This window comes from Notolepis coatsorum, assembly GCF_963971535.1.
Source record: "Notolepis coatsorum genome assembly, contig: SUPER_15_unloc_1, whole genome shotgun sequence".
Classification (NCBI taxonomy): domain Eukaryota; kingdom Metazoa; phylum Chordata; class Actinopteri; order Aulopiformes; family Paralepididae; genus Notolepis; species Notolepis coatsorum.
The window spans coordinates 208726-231051 of record NW_028174866.1 but is presented as its reverse complement, the minus strand read 5'-3'; positions in this window follow the sequence as shown (position 1 = coordinate 231051).

Here is a 22326-nt window from a genome sequence, read left to right as displayed (position 1 = left end):
GCTGTTGTTGCTGCTCTTGCTGTTGTTGCTGCTCTTGCTGCTGTTGTTGCCGTTGTTGCTGCTCTTGCTGCTCTTGCTGCTGTTGCTGCCGTTGCTCTTGTTGCTGTTGTTGCTCTTGTTGCTGTTGCTGCCGTTGTTGCTGCTCTTGCTGCTCTTGCTGCTGTTGCTGCCGTTGCTCTTGTTGCTGTTGTTGCTCTTGTTGCTGTTGCTGCCGTTGCTCTTGTTGTTGCTGCTGTTGCTGCTCTTGCTGCTGTTGTTGCTGCTGTTGCTGATGTTGCTGCTGTTGTTGCTCTTGCTGCTGTTGTTGCTGCTGTTGCTGTTGTTGCTCTTGTTGCTGTTGTTGCTCTTGTTGTTGCTGCTGTTGTTGCTGTTGTTGCTGCTGTTGCTGCTGTTGCTGCTGTTGTTGCTGCTGTTGCTGCTGTTGTTGCTGCTGTTGTTGCTGTTGTTGCTGTTGTTGCTCTTGTTGCTGTTGTTGCTCTTGTTGCTGGTCTTGCTGCTGTTGTTGCCGTTGTTGCTGCTCTTGCTGCTGTTGCTGCCGTTGTTGCTGCTCTTGCTGCTCTTGCTGCTGTTGCTGCTGTTGCTCTTGCTGCTGTTGCTGCTGTTGCTGCTGCTGCTCTTGTTGCTGTTGCTGCTGTTGCTCTTGTTGTTGCTGCTGTTGCTGCTCTTGCTGCTGTTGTTGCTGCTGTTGCTGCCTTTGCTGCTGTTGTTGCTGCTCTTGCTGCTGTTGCTACCGCTGTTGCTGCTGTTGCTGCTGTTGTTGCTCTTGTTGCTGTTGTTGCTGTTGTTGCTATTGTTGCTGTTGTTGCTCTTGTTGCTGTTGTTGCTGTTGTTGCTCTTGTGGCTGTTGTTGCTGTTGTTGTTGCTGTTGTTGCTGCTGTTGTTGCTGTTGTTGCTGTTGTTGCTCTTGTTGCTGTTGTTGCTCTTGTTGCTGTTGTTGCTCTTGTTGCTGTTGTTGCTGCTGTTGCTGTTGTTGTTGCTGTAGTTGCTGTTGTTGTTGCTGTAGAGACACGAGGTAGGCCCTCTCCTGTTGAAGCTGTCTCTGCAGCCGCAGAAGTTGTCGCTGATCCTCAATCCGTCTACGCTTGTACTTCCGCTCTCTCTCCTCTCTTCTCAGCTGCTCTTTGCAGGCAGGCATGTCACTTGGGTTGACAGAGTCAGAGGAAAGCTGTTTCTTGTCAGCCGGTCTGGCCTCCTGTTGCTGTTGCTGGTGGCTAATTAGCTGGAGCTGCTCCTGCTCCTGCAGCCTTAATTTAACCTTTAATTCAGCCTTTAAATTAGCCTCCTGCAGCCTTAATCTATCCTCTAATTCAAAATGCTCCATTACTTTGATTTTGGCTTTTGATACAGAGATGTCGGTATCAATTTCCAATATCTCCCTCTCTGCCTTTAATGCAGCTCTGGCGGAAAGTTCATATGCCTCTAATGCAGCTGTCTGAAAGTGCAGTGGCCTCCAATGCAGCTGCATCAGCCTCTAATGCAGCCTCTAATGCAGCTCTGTTATGGCTTAATTCAGCCTCTAATGCAGCCCTCTTTAGACTAAATTCAGCCTCCATTTCCGCTTGTGTCAAATTCATGTTCTCTGTTTCAATATCTGGCATCTTGTGTCAAATCCATGTTCTCTGTTTCAATATCTGCCGCTTGTGTCAAATCCATGTTCTCTGTTTCAATATCTGACATCTTGACATCTTGTCTATATTTATCCACCAGTTCTTAAGACAGCTTTATAATTTGGCTTATATTCCACAGCGCCGTTTGCGCGCGCCACGTACGCAGTAGTGTCTATGTCTATTCCATTCATACACTCTACTCACGCACGTTCCGTTTGTTGTCCTCGAGCCGGGAGGGAGGATCCTCCCCTCTTGGTATTGATGCTTTCGATGATCGATCCTTGCTGCTGATCACAGGCAGCGATGTCCTCGGGCTGTGATCATTCACTGTTTGGTGGTGTGGATCGATTCCTTCCTGCTGATCGATGATCGGTGATTGTCTCTCTCAACAATACTGGATCCTTGTCAGTCCTCTTGCGAGTCCTCCTCTGGTGTTGTCCTTATTGACGCGCGCCTCTGCCTTGGGTCGCGTCAATATCTGCGCGAGTCCTCTTTCACTTTACCGAAGCCCCTGTGACTTCAATAAAAGCGATTTTCTTACTTAATGTAGCGGCAACATGCCGGTGCCGCTTCCTGGTGTAGACGGGGAGTGAATCCATACGCGCTCAACGTTCAAAGAAATAGTCTTCCACACATTAAGCTCCGTTATCAGACACCGATGTGGTGATCCGATTTAATTAGAATAAGTAGGTTACATGGGAGGGTTGATCACAGCGATCCTAAGCGTCATATAACCTGGTCTAATTGCTTAAAGTGTTTCCTAAATAAGACTAATCTAAAAACGTTCCCGAAGCGTCCTGAAGCGCTGAAGCGTTCTAAGCGTTCTAAAGCGTTAAGCTTCCTAAGCGTTCTAAAGCGTTAAGCTTCCTAAGCGGTAAGAAAATCATATGCCTTCCCCATCGGCTACCGCCCACAGCTGATTCCTATCACCTATTTAATGATCTCCGCCGTGCCGTGGCTGATCACCTGACAGGTGCAGGTGATCCACCCACAGCGCAGCAGAGTCCACCCAACAGGTTACACAGAGTCATTACATTCCCATAAATCATTACATTCCCATAAATTGTAACATTCCCATAAATTGTAACCTTCTAATAATGATAATAATAATAGTAATAATGATAATATTAATACTAATAATAATAATAATAATAATAATAATAATAATAATAATAATAACTAGACAATTCCGCGCGGGGGAAATTGTGAAAGTGTGGGTGACGCCTGTGCACCGCCGGCCAACGGGAGAGGGTCTCTCGCGAGTCTCTATGACAAACGGTTCAAAGGATACAAAAAGGGGGCGTGGCCTAAGGATCGGGGGAGTGGTCAACATAGACCAATGAAAGAGGATATCCCTACTGAGTGCAATGACACAACCCGCAACACTATTACACAATATTACACTATTACACACTATTACACACTATTACACACTATTACACACTATTACACTATTACACACTATTACACTATTACACACTATTACACACTATTACACTATTACACTATTACACTATTACACACTATAACACTATTACACTATTACACACTATTACACTATTACACTATTACACACTATTACACACTATTACACTATTACACACTATTACACTATTACACACTATTACACACTATTACACTATTACACTATTACACACTATTACACTATTACACTATTACACACTATTACACTATTACACACTATTACACTATTACACACTATTACACTATTACACACTATTACACTATTACACACTATTACACTATTACACACTATTACACTATTACACTATTACACACTATTACACACTATTACGCTATTACGCTATTACACTATTACACACTATTACACTATTACACTATTACACTATTACACTATTACACACTATTACACTATTACACTATTACACACTATTACACTATTACACACTATTACACTATTACACACTATTACACACTATTACACTATTACACACTATTACACTATTATTACACTATTACACACTATTACACACTATTACACTATTACACTATTACACACTATTACACTATTACACACTATTACACTATTACACAATATTACACTATTACACACTATTACACTATTACACTATTACACACTATTACACTATTACACTATTACACTATTACACACTATTATACTATTACACTATTACACACTATTACACTATTACACTATTACACACTATTACACTATTACACACTATTACACTATTACACTATTACACACTATTACACTATTACACCGAGTACAATGGCACAATCCGCAAGTCTCTACGACAAACGGTTCAAGAGATACACTGAGGGGGTGTGGCCTAAGGGGGTGTGGTCTAAGGATCGGGGGAGTGGTCAACATCGACCAATGAAAGGTGGTCAACATCGACCAATGGCACAATCCGCAAGTCTCTACGACAAACGGTTCAAGAGATACACTGAGGGGGTGTGGCCTAAGGGGGCGTGGTCTAAGGATCGGGGGAGTGGTCAACATCGACCAATGAAAGGTGGTCAACAGGGGGAGTGGTCAACATCGACCAATGAAAGGTGGTCAACATCGACCAATGGCACAATCCGCAAGTCTCTACGACAAACGGTTCAAGAGATACACTGAGGGGGTGTGGCCTAAGGGGGCGTGGTCTAAGGATCGGGGGAGTGGTCAACATCGACCAATGAAAGGGGGTCAACAGGGGGAGTGGTCAACATCGACCAATGAAAGGTGGTCAACATCGACCAATGGCACAATCCGCAAGTCTCTACGACAAACGGTTCAAGAGATACACTGAGGGGGTGTGGCCTAAGGGGGCGTGGTCTAAGGATCGGGGGAGTGGTCAACATCGACCAATGAAAGGTGGTCAACATGGACCAATGAAAAATGAAAGAGGATATCCCTACTGAGTACAATGACACAACCCACAAGACAGAGGGCGCTGTCCAACAATTCAGTAGTGCAACACAGTGATGGCCAATGATGGGTTAAGTGGATGATGTCATTGGCAGGTCAGCTCAGCCATGAGCCCTGAGCCTCACAGCTGTTAAGCCTGAACCAATCAGCCATGAGCACAATGACTTGCATATTCTGAAATGTCTTTACATGACTGCATTGTCACGTTGATTAAAAGAAAACTATAAGAGATGAAGCGTTGAGACTCGCACAAGAGCACTACAACGAGTAGGCGAAGGGTTGTGCGCGAGATTGTGGCATTCGTGCGATATTGTGGCACTCCTTCGGCGATCGGAACAGAAGGCTAAAAAAAAATGGATTTCTAGAGGGCGATTGCATGGCGGTCAATGGGGGGGAGAACCTTCAAACAAATGGTCGTCAGTTGAGATAGAAATGTCCAATTCCATTTATTTTTCTTTTGTGAGCGGGATGACAGCCGTGTCATCGTTTTGATGTGTTTGTTTTATTTCTACGTCTATAATTGAGATCACACTCGCAATTCATCCAAGGTAGGGGGAAAAAGATTATTTCAGCTGCTACACTCTAAATTGCAATGCATTCCCAATGGGACAGAAATTTTACCGTTTAAAGTCGATTCGTAGCCAGACGGTGCGGTGAAACTTTACGAGTTCGAATAGCATATCGAGTTGGAGCAAGCCGGTCGTTTTGATACCTTTCACGTGTATGGGGCACAAACGCTCTGGGAGGAGTTTGTTGGCAAAATCTGAGAATATAGATAATAAGTAAACACTAGACAATTCCGCGCGGGGGAAATTGTGAAAGTGTGGGTGACGCCTGTGCACCGCCGGCCAACGGGGGAGAGGGTCTCTCGCGAGTCTCTATGACAAACGGTTCAAAGGATACAAAAAGGGGGCGCGGCCTAAGGATCGGGGGAGTGGTCAACATAGACCAATCAAAAAGGATATCCCTACTGAGTGCAATGACACAACCCGCAACACTATTACACTATTACACAATATTACACTATTACACACTATTACACACTATTACACACTATTACACACTATTACACTATTACACACTATTACACACTATTACACTATTACACTATTACACACTATAACACTATTACACTATTACACTATTACACACTATTGCACTATTACACTATTACACTATTACACGCTATTACACTATTACACTATTACACACTATTACACACTATTACACTATTACACTATTACACACTATTACACACTATTACACTATTACACACTATTACACTATTACACACTATTACACTATTACACTATTACACACTATTACACTATTACACTATTACACACTATTACACTATTACACGCTATTACACTATTACACTATTACACTATTACACACTATTACACTATTACACACTATTACACTATTACACTATTACACACTATTACACTATTACACACTATTACACTATTACACACTATTACACTATTACACTATTACACTATTACACGCTATTACACTATTACACTATTACACACTATTACACACTATTACACTATTACACTATTACACACTATTACACTATTACACACTATTACACTATTACACGCTATTACACTATTACACTATTACACACTATTACACACTATTACACTATTACACACTATTACACACTATTACACTATTACACACTATTACACTATTACACACTATTACACACTATTACACTATTACACTATTACACTATTACACAATATTACACAATTACACACTATTACACACTATTACACACTATTACACTATTACACACTATTACACTATTACACTATTACACACTATAACACTATTACACTATTACACACTATTGCACTATTACACTATTACACACTATTACACTATTACACACTATTACACTATTACACTATTACACACTATTACACTATTACACTATTACACACTATTACACTATTACACTATTACACACTATTACACTATTACACTATTACACACTATTACACTATTACACACTATTACACACTATTACACTATTACACTATTACACACTATTACACTATTACACACTATTACACTATTACACTATTACACACTATTACACTATTACACTATTACACACTATTACACTATTACACACTATTACACTATTACACACTATTACACTATTACACGCTATTACACTATTACACTATTACACACTATTACACACTATTACACTATTACACACTATTACACTATTACACACTATTACACTATTACACTATTACACACTATTACACTATTACACTATTACACACTATTACACTATTACACACTATTACACTATTACACACTATTACACTATTACACTATTACACACTATTACACACTATTACACTATTACACACTATTACACTATTACACACTATTACACACTATTACACTATTACACTATTACACAATATTACACAATTACACACTATTACACACTATTACACTATTACACTATTACACACTATTACACTATTACACTATTACACTATTACACACTATTACACTATTACACTATTACACACTATTACACTATTACACTATTACACGCTATTACACTATTACACTATTACACTATTACACACTATTACACTATTACACACTATTACACACTATTACACTATTACACTATTACACACTATTACACTATTACACACTATTACACTATTACACGCTATTACACTATTACACTATTACACTATTACACACTATTACACTATTACACACTATTACACTATTACACTATTACACACTATTACACTATTACACACTATTACACTATTACACACTATTACACTATTACACTATTACACGCTATTACACTATTACACTATTACACTATTACACACTATTACACACTATTACACTATTACACTATTACACACTATTACACTATTACACACTATTACACTATTACACGCTATTACACTATTACACTATTACACTATTACACACTATTACACTATTACACACTATTACACACTATTACACTATTACACACTATTACACTATTACACACTATTACACACTATTACACTATTACACTATTACACTATTACACAATATTACACAATTACACACTATTACACACTATTACACTATTACACTATTACACACTATTACACTATTACACTATTACACTATTACACACTATTACACTATTACACTATTACACACTATTACACTATTACACTATTACACGCTATTACACTATTACACTATTACACTATTACACACTATTACACTATTACACACTATTACACACTATTACACTATTACACTATTACACACTATTACACTATTACACTATTACACACTATTACACTATTACACGCTATTACACTATTACACTATTACACTATTACACACTAATACACTATTACACACTATTACACTATTACACTATTACACACTATTACACTATTACACACTATTACACTATTACACACTATTACACTATTACACTATTACACGCTATTACACTATTACACTATTACACACTATTACACACTATTACACTATTACACTATTACACACTATTACACTATTACACACTATTACACTATTACACTATTACACACTATTACACTATTACACTATTACGCTATTACACTATTACACACTATTACACTATTACACTATTACACACTATTACACTATTACACTATTACACACTATTACACTATTACACTATTACACACTATTACACACTATTACACTATTACACACTATTACACTATTACACACTATTACACTATTACACTATTACACTATTACACACTATTACACTATTACACACTATTACACTATTACACTATTACACACTATTACACTATTACACTATTACACTATTACACTATTACACACTATTACACTATTACACACTATTACACTATTACACACTATTACACACTATTACACTATTACACACTATTACACTATTACACTCTATTACACACTATTACACTATTACACACTATTACACTATTACACTATTACACACTATTACACTATTACACACTATTACACTATTACACTATTACACACTATTACACTATTACACACTATTACACTATTACACACTATTACACACTATTACACTATTACACACTATTACACACTATTACACTATTACACACTATTACACTATTACACAATATTACACTATTACACACTATTACACTATTACACTATTACACTATTACACACTATTACACTATTACACTATTACACACTATTACACTATTACACACTATTACACTATTACACACTATTACACTATTACACACTATTACACTATTACACACTATTACACTATTACACACTATTATACACTATTACACTATTACACACTATTACACTATTACACTATTACACACTATTACACTATTACACTATTACACAATATTACACTATTACACACTATTACACTATTACACACTATTACACTATTACACACTATTACACTATTACACTATTACACACTATTACACTATTACACTATTACACACTATTACACTATTACACTATTACACACTATTACACTATTACACACTATTACACTATTACACTATTACACACTATTACACTATTAAACCGAGTACAATGGCACAATCCGCAAGTCTCTACGACAAACGGTTCAAGAGATACACTGAGGGGGTGTGGCCTAAGGGGGCGTGGTCTAAGGATCGGGGGAGTGGTCAACATCGACCAATGAAAGGTGGTCAAGATCGACCAATGGCACAATCCGCAAGTCTCTACGACAAACGGTTCAAGAGATACACTGAGGGGGTGTGGCCTAACGGGGCATGGTCTAAGGATCGGGGGAGTGGTCAACATCGACCAATGAAAGGTGGTCAACATGGACCAATGAAAAATGAAAGAGGATATCCCTACTGAGTACAATGACACAACCCACAAGACAGAGGGCGCTGTCAGCAATTCAGTACTGCAACACAGTGATGGCCAATGATGGGTTAAGTGGATGATGTCATTGGCAGCTCAGCCACGAGCCACACAGCTGAACCAATCATGAGTGAGCCATGAGCCACACAGGTGAAGCAATCACTATGACTTGCATATTTTCTATCCAATGGATTTCTATGGAGGCAGATGCATGACTGCATTGTCACATTGATTAAAAGAAAACTATAAGAGATGAAGCGTTGTGACGCGCACATGAGCACTACAACGAGTAGGCGAAGGGTTGTGCGCGATATTGTGACATTCGTGCGATATTGTGGCACTCCTTCGGCGATCGGAACAGAAGGCTAAAAAATAGTGTGAAAAACGTGATTTCTAGAGGGCGATTGCATGGCGGTCAATGGGGAGGAGAACCTTCAAACAAATGGTCGTCAGTTGAGATAGAAATGTCCAATTCCATTTATTTTTCTTTTGTGAGCGGGATGACAGCCGTGTCATCGTTTTGATGTGTTTGTTTTATTTCTACGTCCAAAATTGAGATCACACTCGCAATTCACCCAAGGTAGGGGGAAAAAGATTATTTCAGCTGCTACACTCTAAAATGCAATGCATTCCCAATGGGACCGAAATTTTACCGTTTAAAGTCGATTCGTAGCCAGACGGTGCGGTGAAACTTTACGAGTTCGAATAGCACATCGAGTTGGAGCAAGCCGGTCGTTTTGATACCTTTCACGTGTATGGGGCGCGAACGCTCTGGCACGAGTGTGTTGGCAAAAATCGGTGGAATAAAGAATAATAAAAAGAGTATGGATATGTATAGTGTGGGTGGCAACCTGGCTTCGCCAGGTCACCCACACTAATAATAATCAATAACAAAAAACACTCATTCGGCCTTTACATATACTGTACACAAATGTTCTAGTTTCAAGTTCAAGTTTCTTTAATAGTTGTCATACAGAAGTACAGAATACTTTTGTACAAAATGCTTCTTACTGTTGCGCTCCAGAGACTGTGCATGACAAGATAAGTATGAAATAAAAACATAGTAAAAATTAGAAGAAAAAAAAGAGGTCACAGTGTTCAGTTTAGACATATGTACAATGTTCGTAGACGTAGTTACCATACAATATACAATACTGTGCAGTGTACTAATATACAATACTATATAGTGCAAGGCATAAATGGACGAGGTGCAGTTTAGGTACAATTCACAGTAGGTGTACGAGTTGTAGTGCAAGTCCTTTATCAATAAATATAAAGTGTAAGTGTGTTTGTGTGATCTAAAGTGTGGAGAGTGGGTGCTGCAGTGTGTTGTTTGTTTGAGTGAGTGTGTGTGTGCGTGTGGGTGTGTGTGCTGTGTGCATTTGATGGTTGTTGCATAGTGATTATTGTTCGTTTAGCGATTATTGTTCGTTTAGCAGCCTGATGGCCTGGGGATAGAAGCTCCTTCTGAGTCTTTCTGTGCTCGCCATAAGACTCCGGTATCGCTTGCCTGACGGCAGCAGTTCAAAGAGGCAGTTGTTCGGGTGGCTCGGGTCCTTAATAATTCTCTTAGCCTTCCCCTTGCACCGCTTGTTGTAAATGTTCTGGAGGGTGGGAAGCCCCCCTCTAATTGTGCGTTCGGCTGAACGTGTCACTCTTTGTAGTCTGCTACGGTCTTGTGCAGTGCTATTCCCAAACCAGGAGGTGATGTTGCCGGTCAGGATGCTCTCTATTGTACATGAGTAGAAGTTCCTAAGGATCTTCTGACTGACTTGGAACTTCCTTAGGCGCCTGAGGAAGTAGAGGCGTTGTCGTGCCTTCTTCACAACACTGTCAATGTGTGTGGTCCATGTCAAGTCCTCGGATATGTGGGCTCCGAGGTACTTGAAACTGTTCACTCTCTCAACTGGTGCCCCGTCGATGCTGAGGGGGCTGTAGTCCTTGACCCCCGACCTCCTGAAGTCCACAATCATCTCTTTTGTTTTGCTGACGTATTATGACATCATACTGTGACATCACAAATGTTCTAGAATGTTTGCTTATGACATCATAGTGTGACATCACAAATGTTCTAGAATGTCCTATTATGACATCATACTGTAACATCACAAATGTTCTAGAATGTTTGCTTATGACATCATACTGTGACATCACAAATGTTCTAGAATGTCCTATTATGACATCATACTGCAACATCACAAATGTTCTAGAATGTTCTATTATGACATCATACTGTGACATCACAAATGTTCTGCCATTCATTCCTTATTGCCAAAATGTCCTGTTTAAAGTCGATTTGTAGCCAAACGGTAAGGTGAAACTTTCCAGAAAGTAATCGCAACTCGAGTTGGACCAAGCCGGTTGTTTTGATATCTTACACATGTATGTGGTGCGAAAGCTCTGGGAGGAGTTAGTGGACAAATATCGGCAGAATAATAAAGAAAAATAAATAAATAAATAGTATAGATTATAATAATAATAAAACATTTTAATTAAAAACTAAGGATTTGTATAGTCGATTTTGATTGACCCTAAAAAAAAAAAAGCATTCCATTGCAAAAAAAATAGATGCAAAAATAAAACGTTTTTATTAAATTAATTATTAAACATTTTTTATCATTACAGTAGATAAGATAAACGTACCTGAAATAGGCGCTGCAGCCACACAGGACGTTCTTGTGGGCGTTAAACTCAGTGCTGTTGACTTTAATAACCACATCACAGAACCTTCGCACCAGACGCAGGTCATTAGGGTTTGACATTGTTTCCTTTTCCATCTGGTGATTTTTTAATTGTATCTACAGTATATATTCTAGTTTACAGACAAGTAGCCGGAAACAACAAGTGATATCTTCACTTGTCTTCTGAGATCTGAGATCTTTTGAGAGAATTGTTGAATATATACTGTACACAAATGTTCTAGAATGTTTGATTATGACATCATACTGTGACATCACAAATGTTCTAGAATGTTTGATTATGACATCATACTGTGACATCACAAATGTTCTAGAATGTTTGCTTATGACATCATAGTGTGACATCACAAATGTTCTAGAATGTCCTATTATGACATCATACTGTAACATCACAAATGTTCTAGAATGTTCTATTATGACATCATACTGTGACATCACAAATGTTCTGCCATTCATTCCTTATGGACCAAAATGTCCTGTTTAAAGTCGATTTGTAGCCAAACGGTGAGGTGAAACTTTCCAGAAAGTAATCGCAACTCGAGTTGGACCAAGCCGGTTGTTTTGATATCTTACACATGTATGTGGTGCGAAAGCTCTGGGAGGAGTTAGTGGACAAATATCGGCAGAATAATAAAGAAGAATAAATAAATAAATAAATAGTATAGATTACAATAGTAATTTTTTTTTATTAAAAACTAAGGATTTGTATAGTCGACTTTGATTGGCCCAAAAACAAAAAAAAAGCATTCCATTGCAAAATTTTTTTATGCAAAAATAAAACGTTTTTATTAAATTAATTATTATAATTTGTTTATCATTACAGTAGATAAGATAAACGTACCTGAAATAGGCGCTGCAGCCACACAGGACGTTCTTGTGGGCGTTAAACTCAGTGCTGTTGACTTTAATAACCACATCACAGAACCTTCGCACCAGACGCAGGTCATTAGGTTTTGACATTGTTTCCTTTTCCATCTGGTGATTTTAAAATTGTATCTACAGAATATATTCTAGCTTACAGACAAGTAGCCGAAAACAACAAGTGATATTTTCACTTCTGAGATCTGAGATCTTTTGAGAGAATTGTTGAATATATACTGTACACAAATGTTCTAGAATGTTTGATTATGACATCATACTGTGACATCACAAATGTTCTAGAATGTTTGCTTATGACATCATACTGTGACATCACAAATGTTCTAGAATGTCCTATTATGACATCATACTGCAACATCACAAATGTTCTAGAATGTTCTATTATGACATCATACTGTGACATCACAAATGTTCTGCCATTCATTCCTTATTGCCAAAATGTCCTGTTTAAAGTCGATTTGTAGCCAAACGGTGAGGTGAAACTTTCCAGAAAGTAATCGCAACTCGAGTTGGACCAAGCCGGTTGTTTTGATATCTTAGACATGTATGTGGTGCGAAAGCTCTGGGAGGAGTTAGTGGACAAATATCGGCAGATTAATAAAGAAAAATAAATAAATAAATAGTATAGATTACAATAGTGTGGGTGGTCACCCACACTAATAATAAAACATTTTTATTAAAAACTAAGTATTTGTATAGTCGATTTTGATTGGCACAAAAACAAAAAAAAGCATTCCATTGCAAAAAAATTAGATGCAAAAATAAAACGTTTTTATTAAATTAATTATTATAATTTTTTTATCATTACAGTAGATAAGATAAACGTACCTGAAATAGGCGCTGCAGCCACACAGGACGTTCTTGTGGGCGTTAAACTCAGTGCTGTTGACTTTAATAACCACATCACAGAACCTTCCCTCCAGACGCAGGTCATTAGGGTTTGACATTGTTTCCTTTTCCATCTGGTGATTTCTGCACTCTTAACTATGCCATTACGCCCGTTCTCCATTAGCTCTCCCACCAGCTGCTCTACTGTAACCTCGACCGGTACCCCAGCTATCACCCCCTTACATCCCCCCCCCCTCTTCTCCCCTACCCTCGCCACCTTACTTATACCCACCCCCCCAATGCCCCGCATCTTCCTAGCCACCTCCACCTGCCCCTCACTACCACACCCTACGGCCAGATTCCCATCCCACAAAACTCTCACGTACTTTACCTCCCCTAATTGCTCGGCAATGAGTTTGGGCCACTCGAGCCTACCTACTTTCCTCTCACCCCTCTCCCCCTCAAGCCTGACCACTATATGGATCACTTCCGCTTTTGCCACATCTTTTCCAGCACCCTCGTCTCCCGGCCCACTTGAGCTATCATCCCCCACTTTCTTCCTCTTCCCCCCTTCTTCCCCCCTCTCCTCCCCCCTACTCTCACCCGACCCCTCACCCTTGCCCTGGCTAAAAACTAAGTATTTGTATAGTCGATTTTGATTGGCACAAAAACAAAAAAAAGCATTCCATTGCAAAAAAATTAGATGCAAAAATAAAACGTTTTTATTAAATTAATTATTATAATTTTTTTATCATTACAGTAGATAAGATAAACGTACCTGAAATAGGCGCTGCAGCCACACAGGACGTTCTTGTGGGCGTTAAACTCAGTGCTGTTGACTTTAATAACCACATCACAGAACCTTCCCTCCAGACGCAGGTCATTAGGGTTTGACATTGTTTCCTTTTCCATCTGGTGATTTTTTAATTGTATCTACAGTATATATTCTAGTTTACAGACAAGTAGCCTGAAACAACAAGTGATATCTTCACTTGTCTTCTGAGATATGAGATCTTCTTCTTCTTCTTCTTATTTGAATTTCCGGCAGAGTAGACGCATCGAGGCGTATTACTGCCCTCCGCAATTCTTTTTATGGGCTCTTCTTCTTCTCCTTCTTCTCCTTCTTCACCTTCTTTTTCTTCTTCTACTGGACCCCGTCATCACCTACATTGTCCATTGGAGTGCAGCTACTGCTGCTACTTCCTGTCTGAGCCCCCCTCCGCGGGACCCACCTTGCCCCCTGCTATCTTATCCTGGGCTGCTTTGTCCCTCGCAGCCTTGTCCCTCACAGCCCCCTCAGCCAATTCGCTATACACCACCTCCCAGTCCAGACCTTCCAATCCCAGATGTTGAACCGCTATCCTAACAATCATCTTCACAATCGCTGTTTTACCCTTAGCCTCTGCCATACCAGTAACTACCCCTGCCACGAAGGCCACAATACCTAATTTCTCCTCCCTTCCCCTCTCTACCTGCTCTACCCTCACTGCCAAATGCCCTCCTTCAACCCCCTGCACCCTTTCTTGGCTACCCTGTCCTGCCCTGCTAACCGCCCCAGCATACGTCAACTTACCCTCCCTTCTCTCTCTCCGATCCGCGACCTCCTTCATCATCACCTCGCACCCCCTAAACGCTACACTATGCTCCCCACCACAACTACAGCACTTTGGCTTCACTCCCTCTCCACACTTCCCATATTCATGTTCCCCGCCACACCTAGCGCACCTCAGCCCCTTCCTACACGTGATAGCTATATGGCCAAACTCCTGGCACCTATAGCACCTAAGAGGATCATGAACAAATTCCCTAACCCTATACATCCTACGCCCTACAAACACCTCCCTAGGAACAACCCCCTCAAATGTAATCACTACCGTCCCCGTCACTGCCCTCTCTGCTCCCCTCTTCATCCTTTCTGCACTCTTAACTATGCCATTACGCCCGTTCTCCATTAGCTCTCCCACCAGCTGCTCTACTGTAACCTCGACCGGTACCCCAGCTATCACCCCCTTACATCCCCCCCCCCTCTTCTCCCCTACCCTCGCCACCTTACTTATACCCACCCCCCCAATGCCCCGCATCTTCCTAGCCACCTCCACCTGCCCCTCACTACCACACCCTACGGCCAGATTCCCATCCCACAAAACTCTCACGTACTTTACCTCCCCTAATTGCTCGGCAATGAGTTTGGGCCACTCGAGCCTACCTACTTTCCTCTCACCCCTCTCCCCCTCAAGCCTGACCACTATATGGATCACTTCCGCTTTTGCCACATCTTTTCCAGCACCCTCGTCTCCCGGCCCACTTGAGCTATCGTCCCCCACTTTATTCCTCTTCCCCCCTTCTCCCCCCCTCTCCTCCCCCCTACTCTCACCCGACCCCTCACCCTTGCCCTGGCTATCCCCATCGCTGTCGTTCCTCCCCATCTGTTTCTTCCTCTTCTTCCCCGCAATTTCCCACACCTCTTTCTCAATCTCTTCTTTCTCACTCTCCTCCCCACTATACTCCATTCTGTCACCACCCGACTCCTTCCCTTTGCCATCCTCCTGACGCATGCCCTCATTCCACTCGCTCCCATCTCGATTCACCCATAACCCTGGACAGTCTTGCACCGGCCGGGGCCATTCACGAGGACTCCACTCTCCCCGCTCTCCATAAGCTGCCTCGCTCGCCTTCCACCACCGCTCACTCCCCCTCATGCCTTTCCAGGACGGTTTTCCACTCTCCCCGCTCTCCATAAGCTGCCTCGCTCGCCTTCCCTCCTTCTTGAGATCATCAAATGAGATCTTTCCATATGTAGACAGTCGGCAAGGCATCTTGTTCTTGATCCTTAGGCGTATGTAGACAGTCGGCAAGGCATCTTGTTCTTGATCCTTGGAGAACCCACTCTCCAATATGAGATCTTTTGAGAGAATTGTTACAGTATATATTCAACAATTCTCTCAAAATATGAGATCTTCTTCTTCTTCTTCTTATTTGAATTTCCGGCAGAGTAGACGCATCGAGGCGTATTACTGCCCTCCGCAATTCTTTTTATGGGCTCTTCTTCTTCTCCTTCTTCTCCTTCTTCACCTTCTTTTTCTTCTTCTACTGGACCCCGTCATCAACTACATTGTCCATTGGAGTGCCTCTACTGCTGCTACTTCCTGTCTGAGCCCCCCTCCGCGGGACCCTCCTTGCCCCCTGCTATCTTATCCTGGGCCGCTTTGTCCCTCGCAGCCCTGTCCCTCGCAGCCCCCTCAGCCAACTCTTCACACACCTCCCTCCAGTCCAGACCTTCCAATCCCAGATGTTGAACCGCTATCCTAACAATCATCTTCACCATCTCTGTTCTACCCGTAACCTCTGCCATACCAGTAACTACCCCTGCCACGAAGGCCACACTACCTAATTTCTCCTCCCTTCCCCTGTCTCTTTCCACCTGCTCTACCCTCACTGCCAAATGCCCTCCTTCAACCCCCTGCACCCTTTCTTGGCTCCCCTGTCCTGCCCTGCTAACCGCCCCAGCATACGTCAACTTACCCTCCCTTCTCTCTCTCCGATCCGCGACCTGCTTCATCATCACCTCGCACCCCCGAAACGCTACACTGTGCTCCCCACCACAACTACAGCACCTCGGCTTCACTCCCTCTCCACATTTCCCATATTCATGTTCCCCGCCACACCTAGCGCACCTCATCCCCTTCATACACGTGGTAGCTATATGGCCAAACCCCTGGCACCTATAGCACCTAAGAGGATTATGAACAAATTCCCTAACCCTATACATCCTACGCCCTACTAATACCTCGCTAGGAACAACCCCACCCTCAAACGTAATCACTACCGTCCCCGTCACTGCCCTCTCCGCTCCCCTCTTCATCCTTGCTGCACTCTTAACTATGCCATTACGCCTGTCCTCCTTTAGCTCTTCCACCAGCTGCTCTACTGTAACCTCGACCGGTACCCCAACTATCACCCCCTTACATCCCCCCCCCCCTCTTCTCCCCTACTCTCGCCACCTTACTTATACCCACCCCCCCAATGCTCTGCATCTGCCTAGCCACCTCCACCTGCCCCTCACTACCACACCCTACGGCCAGATTCCCATCCCACAAAACGTTCACGTACTTTACCTCTCCTAATTGCTCGGCAATGAGTTTGGGCCACTCGAGCCTACCTACTTTCCTCTCATCCCTCTCCCCCTCAAGCCTGACCACTATATGGATCACTTGCGCTTTTGCCACATCTTTTCCTGCACCCTCGTCTCCCGGACCACTTGAGCTATCGTCCCCCCCTTTCTTCCTCTTCCCCCCTTCTCCCCCCCTCTCCTCCCCCCTACTCTCACTATCCCCATCGCTGTCGTTCCTCTCCGTCCGCTTCTTCCTCTTCTTCCTCACCGTATCCCACCCCTCCTCCTCCCTCTCCCGTTCTTCCTCTTCCTTCTTCTTCTTCTTTACACCATCCGACTCCTTCCCTTTGTCTTCCACCATCTCCGAGGCCTCCTTCTCACTTCCCTCTCCGTTATCGGTCGTTAGCTCCATATCTGCCTGTTCCCTTTCGCTATCTTCCTCGCCCTTCTCACACCATTTACTTCCATCACACCATTTACTTCCATCACCATCCTCCCAATACCCTGGACAGCCGCTCACAGGCCGGGGCCACCAATCGCGAGGTCTTCCCTGTTTCCGATCCTCCATATCTACTTTGTTCGCCTCCCACCACCGACCACTACCCCTGCACATGTCCTCGTTGCACCGTTCCGGCGGACGCAGACGCCGCCACTCTGCGCACCTCTCAAAATCCATCTTTCCACAGCTTTCCACCTCTTTCCACAGCTCCTTTCCACAGCAAAACGGTCGGCAAAGCACCTTGGTTGAGACACGCAGGCTTCAATCTATGTTGTTTAGTCTATCTGTTCAGTACTGTTCAAAGATGCACAATGAGATCTCCTTGAGATAATTGTTGAATATATACTGTACACAAATGTTCTAGAATGTTTGATTATGACATCATACTGTGACATCACAAATGTTCTAGAATGTTTGATTATGACATCATACTGTGACATCACAAATGTTCTAGAATGTTTGCTTATGACATCATACTGTGACATCACAAATGTTCTAGAATGTCCTATTATGACATCATACTGCAACATCACAAATGTTCTAGAATGTTCTATTATGACATCATACTGTGACATCACAAATGTTCTGCCATTCATTCCTTATGGACCAAAATGTGCTGTTCAGTTCTGCAATTATTGTCTGAGAATCATGAAACTGTTTTTTTGGTGATTTTTTTGATAATTGCGTCCTTAATTTGCATATAAATGATACATGGGGCACTCTGACAACTTGTTAACATAGCCTATAATTTTTTTCACCTTTTTTCCATTCTAGAAAGTCTGGTTAGAAGTATATTTCCGGGGGGTGCATGATACCTGATATGAAAAAGGGCAGCAAATTAGACCCAGGCAACTACCACCCTGTTTCTATTCTTACCTACATCTCGAAAGTCATGGAAACAATTGTCTACGAACAGGTCGAAAAGTACCTCACGGAAAAAAATCTAATCTACGAATTACAATCTGGCTTCAGAACATCCCACTCCACTGACACATGCCTTCTCTATTTGAATGACCACATCAAACAAGAGGTGGACGCGGGCAAATACTGCGGCATGGTCATGCTGGACCTACAAAAGGCCTTCGACACTCCACAGACACTCCATTCTGATTGACAAGCTAAAAGCAATTGGTTTTGATAGTCTATCAGTGAGCTGGATACAATCCTACCTTGAGGGGAGAGAACAGATGGTGGAGGTAAACGGTACCCTATCCCCCCCTCACAGTGAGCTGTGGTGTTCCACAAGGAAGCATACTAGGACCGCTACTGTTCCTAATTAATGCAAATTACATGTCGTCAGCTTGTGACTGCAACTTGTTCTTGTTCGCGGACGACTCAGCCCTGCTGGTCTCTGACAAGAACAAGTTACAGATTGAAAAAACCCTCAGATCAGAACTAGGAACTGATAACAAACTATCATTAGGCCTACACCTGGGTAAAACAGAGTCCATTCTCTTCGGATCAAATAACAAACTCAGCAAGACCAACGGCTTCTCAGTTACAGTGGGTGACAATATTGTCACAAGGAAAGATGAAATTACATACCTAGGTTCCATCCTAGAGGCAAATCTTTCCTGTGACAAAATGGCATCCAATGTAATAAAAAAAAGTCAACCAACGAATTCGATTCTTGTACCGGATCTCCTCTCTGGTAAACAAGAATACCCTGAAGACTCTGGCAGGGGCACTCATTCAAGGGTACTATGACTATGCTTGCACCTCATGGTACCAAAGCACCTCAAAGGCGCTAAAAACAAGATTACAAACATCACAAAACAAACTGGTCAGACTACTACTTGACCTTACTCCTAGAACCCAGCTCACCCCTGCCCACTTTGACTACCTAGGATGGCTTAGAGTAGACGACAGAGTACAGCAACTTGCAATGGGCCTGGTCTACAACATACACTACGTGACTAAGGTACCCATGTACATGTCAAAGTACTTCCCAAAGGTCAGTGAATACCACGATCACAACACCAGAGGGAGCTCCACAAATCATGTTAAACCCAGATTCGGCTCAAACAAGGGACTAAACACGTTTGGAATTATGCCACATCAATGTGGAATGCCCTACCCAAAGCTGTAAAGGAATGTGAATCACTACCCACCTTCAAAACCACTCTCAAAGAGCACATACGGGAGACTGCAATTCGAAACTGGCCCCTGTAAATGTACAGTAAATGTCCTAACTCAATAATACACAGGACCCTCTTCTTGGGACCAAGTAAGGTTTTGTCGATATTCCAATGTACAGTTTTGCTTGTACAGTTGTACAGTTTCCCCCACCCCGCCTACCCACCCCCCCCCCACCCCACCCACCCAACCACCTCCAATGTACAGCTCCCCCCCACCCCACCTACCCAACCTCCTCCAATGTACAGTTTCTACGTCAAATGTATATACTCTCTTTTTTAGACTCTTTTTGTATCACAAACAGTACTGTATTTGTAAATCTGGTATGTCATAAACAGTGATGCCACAGATTACTTGTAAAAGTAATCTGATTACTGATTACTGATTACTCCTTTAAAAAGTAATCCAAGTTACTTTACTGATTACTTGATTATCAGAGTAACTTAGTTACTTTGAAAGTAACTAGGTTACGAAGTCGTCGTCGTTCCCCCAACAGTTTTTTTTAAACGCTTTATTGAAAGTGCATAAATTGTTTTTAACTTGTTTCTCTGCACATAACGTAAATTGTTAAACTAGTGCTTCAGCTTCTGTACCATCAAGTATGGTAAAGCAACAGTCTATGATGCTCACAGCATTAGAGCAGCCAGCCAGTGGTTTTACAAAACCAGTGTATCCATTCACATCTAACAAATGCAGGCTGAACTATTCAATTATATCAACTGTAACTATTAAATTGTTTTTATAAATGTCTCTCTATAAACATACAATCAGTCTCTCTTTAACATGTAAATTAACTGTAAATCTGGCAAATAAGAGCTTTTGCTCTGCCACCATCAAATATACATTAATCAATAGGGAAAGAAACAATCTCTCTCTTTTGCTGTTTGGCTGGCCTCCGAGTCCTCCTGTACCTAGTCGAAGCGTCGGCTAGTGTTGTGATTCCAGATGCTTTCAATGCAATTGGATGTGCTGTTTTTAGCGGTAGACAGTATTTTGACTGAGGCTACGTTTAGACAAGCGTTTTGGGGTGGAAGTCTGAACAGAAACCGCAAAAGTCTTCTTGCGGTTTCACTTCGTTTAGACAAGCGTTTTGGGGTGGAATTCTCAGACGAATGCAGACGAGCCCTGCTGTCACACGATTGGCGCATATGTCACATGACGTGCTGTGAAGACCCGCCCTACTCTGCCTCTGATTCGCAGACTGTGGATGGGGAATGTGATTGGGCCAAAGCAGAGTCACTCACAGACAGAGAGTCCAGTCACGCCGCGGGACACATTCTTGTGTAACCCTTTCACTGCCACACCACGTCACTCCCAATAAGAAAAACAGCTCAAAATGTATTTTTGACTGTCGAAAACGAAATAAAATAATGCATTCCGCCTGCATTATGAATTTATGATGAGATAGTAACGAAATAGTAACGCACAGCCACTTGGACAAGTAACTGCAATCAGATTACTGGCTTTTAAAGATTAACGCGTTAGATTATTATTTTCGGGGGAAAGTAATCAGATTACAATAACGTGTTACTTAGTAACGCGTTACCGGCATCACTGGTCATAAATGTATAGATGTAGCAGTACTGTCTATCTGTATGTCGTGTATGTGTCGCGGGTGGGGGTATGTGCGTGTCTGTATGTATCCCAGATAGCAAAAAATCGTTGAATCAACATTGTGTTTTTGTCAGGCTGAAGAT